Source organism: Ischnura elegans, chromosome X, assembly GCF_921293095.1.
Source record: "Ischnura elegans chromosome X, ioIscEleg1.1, whole genome shotgun sequence".
Taxonomy (NCBI): domain Eukaryota; kingdom Metazoa; phylum Arthropoda; class Insecta; order Odonata; family Coenagrionidae; genus Ischnura; species Ischnura elegans.
Window position 1 is genome coordinate 116748755 of NC_060259.1, and position 5697 is coordinate 116754451.

General features: G+C 35.3%; 1 long non-coding RNA gene across 2 annotated transcripts; it reads left to right on the top strand.

Moving 5' to 3' along the window:
• Positions 1–1610: 1610 nt before the first annotated feature.
• LOC124171500 lies at positions 1611–5303 on the top strand. 2 transcript variants are annotated; one of them, XR_006867764.1, is made up of 3 exons: positions 1611–1816; positions 3519–3643; positions 3740–5303. It is a non-coding gene; the product is annotated as an uncharacterized LOC124171500 (long non-coding RNA). The 2 variants fall into 2 exon arrangements; XR_006867763.1 differs by lacking the exon at positions 1611–1816 and having other exon boundaries at positions 3161–3643.
• The last annotated feature ends 394 nt before the right edge of the window (positions 5304–5697 follow it).

The following is a 5697-nucleotide window of genomic DNA, read 5'->3' on the forward strand; positions in this document are numbered from 1 at the left end:
ATGAATATCATCTGATCTAATATATTTTTCTTGAGAGTAGTAAATCAATGCCGATAATGCGATTATGCCTCTATGTTATTTCCTCTTAGGAATTTTGATGTGTGGGCATACATCCCTCATTTGTCTTTTTCCTTAATATCATTCGCGCAGCATACACCCATAGGTATATGGCTTCATTTTCCTGGAAATTGAATATGAAATATTGCATCGCTTCGCCTAGAATTTTGTCTTAGAAAGCAATAGCATCCATTTTATGGCATAAATATTGGATATGAAGCTCCACGGAGTTCATAAGTGCCGTCTCGTGTGCATGTACAATTAATTGTACTTATCCTTGAAGTCCTCAGATATGATGTGTTTGGTAAAAAGATATAATTTCTCTCCAAAAAATTACTTTCATTACTAAATCTACGTACATAAAGCAGTAGCAGTTGAAACCATTGCGGAAATTTACAGTTTTCATCTGAGCAGATCATTCATGCTCAGTGTATACGAAACTTTTTATCGCTTAGAATTATTTTCAGATTCAGTGTGTACGAAATATTGTATCACTCACGATTTTTCTTAGAAAGCAATAGCATTCTTAAGAATGGCATAGAGCTTGAATAGGCAAACAGGATTTTTCACTGCCTTTAATTTTTGAATTGAGCGCCTCTGTTCCTCGTGTCGTCTTCATCCGTCCCGCATACTTCATCATTCTGACTAATGTGCTCCGGCGAGAGAGCTATTCCAGCCTGTGTTCGTGGCTAATGCACGTATGCTCTCGCGAGCGCGCGCGGGTACATTTCAGCTGTCCATCGCCGCTTCGCAGCCGCGACTCCGCCTCTCATCTTGCATCCCAATAACGGCGACACCCATCCTCAAATTCACGACGCGCGACTCGCTTTAAGGTAGTTTGAGCGAGATAGATCCGTAGTCACAACAGCGACTGAATCTTCTCAAAATTTACAAATATCAAGAGTTGTTAAGGTTTTTGATACAATTTTATAATTTTTTGTTGGGAAAATATTTGCTTCAGTTGCTTATTTTTCTCGGTAATGAACAAAATATACGTATTTTAAACTCTATCTTGACTTATTACCAAAGGTACCAACCGTACTTTTAGTAATATAATAATAAGTTTCCTTAATATAGTATGGACTTAATCCCGACTTGGAGTACGATATCCTGGCATCTGAAATGTTCAAACATAAAACTATAAGAGTTACTTATATTAGAAAGCAATTTTAAAGCATTGTATCGCAAGAAATGACATATGTCTAAGAGACGTTCGACTTGGCAACAACGTCAAATTTCTTAGGTTGGTGCGACTCTCAGAGAAACAAGTGAATGGCTTGAAGCGTTACAGGAGTGCAGAGATTTCGGTGTTGAAATATACTTTAGAAAGTCGAGTATTTCTCTAACTTTTTAGTGAAATATGCCAGTTTTTCAGCCTTCTCTGCTTCAACGATGAAGCCATCCACTAGTAAAGCGGGGCGGTTTGTGCGGAAGAAGGAATTTACGAAGGGACAGAAGAGTTCTTCTCGAACGTTCAGTGAATATAATATAGGTAAGTGTTCTAGTAAATACCTCATTGCGAATTTAAGAATGGAAGTATGTTATTAGCTGAAAATAAATTTTTGTTTAATTTATAGTGTGCGTCCTGTCATGTGTTGGGAATGAGCAAATGAATCGGGTTTTGGCAACCCTAATTATTCCGTCTGTCGCCAATTCCACTTGGAAAAGGTAGGAGCGATCTGTGGGGTCAAAGGTTGAAGATGCAATCGAGTACGGAAGCTGTGGAGGTGGAGAAGCTTCTCACTTTGGCCTTAACACAGTAAGTTTCACCGCATCAGTAAAAAAATGAGACTATAAGTAGTAGCGTTATTGGTCCCCCGAAACCCAATGTGAATGTTAATTCATTTTTTTTAATGTGCTTTGTGGTTGCATTACGTTCTTTCATATCTCTTGGAAATATTCAGTCGGTGTGCTTTTTATTTCCATGTACATTGCATTCCATGAACATTACCAGTAGTAGGTCCAATATATAAACTAAAATTTAGTAAATGCAGAGGCTTTAATTTTTTTGATGATTACTTTGTTCAAGTGTAATTTTAAATTAAGTTTCATTTAATTTTTTATTGTCCTTCAATGTAATTTGTTATTGGTTCCTTTGGATGAAACCATAATTGATTAAGTGACTGTTGACTGGAATTTGGTGATGTGAGCTATATAAAGTGTTTGATATTTAGAACCAGAGAATTACCACAGATTTACTGTTTTTAACATAGAAAATCAATAACTGCTGGATTGTGTTAATGTGGATTATAAGTTGATTAATTATGGTGATCTGTTATCAGGTCATAGGATTAGAAGTCTATCTAACATATATTTTCAACTACAGTATACTTATCTTAAGTATTTATTCAGCAATTGAAGACAATCTAATTTCTCCTTGATTATCATTCCTTAGTCATTGTTTCTTAAAGAGGTAAAGTACTCAGCACAGCCCTTTTACTGGTGTGCTCAGTGTTGCAACTATTATTCTATGCCATAATTTTACATGCTACTTATTTATCTAAGACTTTCAATATTTTTCGTGGATCAATAACTTTTCTTGATTTCTTAAAGGGATTACCTGTCTCCTCTAACAGCTATTTGCATGTGCTTGCCAGAAGAGGAGTATTAGTTATAATTCAATCAGCTTTGTTTCCGTGGCCATACCCTTTCCACTTATTATGCTCATCCTTCTCTCTCAACTTATTTTTTTATGCAATGTGAAGAAATGTTTTCTCTGTCGTTAATTTTTTAAAAGTCAAGGCTGGACATACTATTTGCAAACCCTTATTCATTTCAAATTCCTAATGTTGCATTGAGTGAATGTTAATGATCACATTGAACTTATATTTCTAAAAGAATTGCATATAATCATATTTTACTAGTGGAAATAATATTGCAGGAAAATGTTCCTATCCATCGACATCATCTCCCTGTTGTTCTTGATGGTTCTGTCCTGATTGTAGTTGCTTTCCTACATTTATCATAATTACAACCTACTTCACTATATCTGGTATGATGTTGGGCACAATATGGTGGAAGTTTTTAATATTAGTACAATTTAAAAGACATTGCAACATTTCCACTGAGTTTTATTATGACAACAACACTTGATAATGTTGTTTGTAGCAATGAAATGCGTTTTGTCATAATAAAACTCAGTGGAAATATTGCAATTTATAATTTTAGTAAGACTTCATTATACATACTGATTAATGTTTTTGTTATGCTAATGAGTTCCAAAGTGGCAAAATGTATTTGTGTCACATTAACCAATGACAGGGTATAAGTGTCTGACACATATACAATGTCCTCCCTAATGTTGAATCAAGAATATCATAAGTTAAGCGGTAGATTACCTCCAATGTTATCATACTATTTCTATTCCTTAGTTTTAATTCCACCCAGTCACAGAAATCTAAGTGCAGTGCATTGGCTAATTAATATGTGGCCCCTCATTCAGTGTACATAATTTATTTCAGTGGCATGACTCCCAGTGAAGAGTCTCCTATGCAATGCAATGATGGAGCTGAGGTAGATATCATTGCCTCTTATGATTATGGATGGCAGAAGAAAGGCAATGGGTAATCATATGACAGTAAACCTGGTAAATTCCATCATATTTTCTGGGAAATAAATTATGTATAAATTGTTCCTCTTTATTATGTTAACAGTTAAAATGTCTTTCTTTTTACATTTACAGGGCATGGGTCTGTCATTGATTACCACTCCAAAAAATTACTTGCGTAATATGTATGCAGCACTATCTGTGCAATGTGTAGAAGACACAGAAGGTGGCAATGTTACAAACCCTGTGGAGTGTTATTTCAAGCTTAATGATTTCCCAAATGGCTACAGCTGGCATTAATATGGAGAAGCTGGTGGAAATACTGGTGGTGGCTACAGCTGGCTCAGTAAATGTGGAACTGAGGGAATAAGATTAAGTACACATGTGAGAGAGTATCAATGGTAAGCCCCATGTTACCATCCAAAGGAGAATAGAGTTTCACAAGTCTATTGAGGCTATTAGTAAATATTTTGAGGAGTTGAGAAAACTTAAAGAGTAGACTGATAAATTATCTTATGCCTTATGTATAGCATGGTTGTAAATGTACATAGTAGAAATGGTCATACTGTAAAGTCTATTAGAGATTTTTTAGCTTCTTTAAGATTCTCCCCACGTCCTCTGGCTTGTGGTAACAGGTGTCTCCTGAGTATTTTAACTAGTATATTCAGGTTTGCTGCAAGGGTCTAAAGGTTTGCGTGACATAATATTGGGCAATTTTTCCATTTTTTCTTTTGGGTGATTATCTTGTATACTGGTTAATGCGTCAACGCCTTTGAGTGAGAATGACTCTTTAGAAACTCCCTCCTGTATTGTTAGTGGGATTTTGTCAATAGGGCTGATCAATTTCTTTGCGCACCTTGATTGGCAAGAAAATTATGCTGTCCCTCCCAAGGGATTGTTGTTACAAGGGTAGCAAGGATTTTATTATATTTGCATCGGTGAAAGTTATTTTTAAGTACTGTTTAACTAATTGCCATCTAATTACTGAAGGACATTGTGTTCCACTCTATGTATATAAATATCTTTATATATAAAATTAACCTGAAAATGTCCACCAGCTTTTCCATATTATGTAGAAATAAGGTTAAGGCAAATCTGGTGGTCTCCATGTAAAATGCTATTGGCTCCTGAAGTTAATCACAATCAAGATCAGCTTACATAGCTAACATTGGTAACATATTCCCTTTCGTATTATATCTTTTGCTCTTACAATGACTTCGGGAACAACCAAAGTTGGTTCACAGGGACTGTAACTTGCCTCCTTACTGTAGCCTTCATTTTTTCTTCTATTCTGCTGGAGTGGGGCATATGCAGTGTTGAATGCTAGCAAAGAAATGTTTCTTTTTAAGACTAGCCTCTGCCCATTTCTTCAAAATTTACTGTGAATGCCTGAAGTGTATTTTTTTAACACTGATTTTAAGGAAAAAATCCCACTACTATGTTGGAAATATGAGGGAACATTATCACAAGCAAGTTAGAGTGATAAGACAGCAGAGAAATACCTCATATACAAACAAACAAAGTATATAGTAGCCAATTTAATGTCTCTTGGGAGCCCTGGCTCTCCTTTTTATGTTCTTAGCCAACACTGAGTGAAACTGAAATGTGTATTGCTGCATTTATGTAACATTGTAGAGTGCTTTTCTGTAAATATTTTGTAATTTTTGTTATGTATTAATAAGAAATATGCATACCAGAAGTGTAGTAATATATCATTTTTTTGTCTGATTCCTTCCTACAAACCCTAAGTTGGTAGCTATGTGCATACATTTCCAGAATAGGGCCTTGAGATGAAAGCAGAATATTGAAATTGTATCCAGTTTAACTAAAGGTAAGGGGGTATTGCAGTAGGCATAAAGGTGAATGGCAAGCTTCATTTAGAATAGTGTTATGGAGATTTTAGTAGTTGAAGCTCAATATTGCGATTCTTTAGCTTTTAGTATCTCTGTAATGATGTAAGCAGAAGTCCATTTGGTGTGAATTTCTTGTTCCTAAGGGATTGTTGTAAGTAAATGGCAAGATGCACTTCCTTTTAGACTCAATATGACTATTATTGGAAGATTAATTTATACTTCGGTTACGTTCTATCTAAA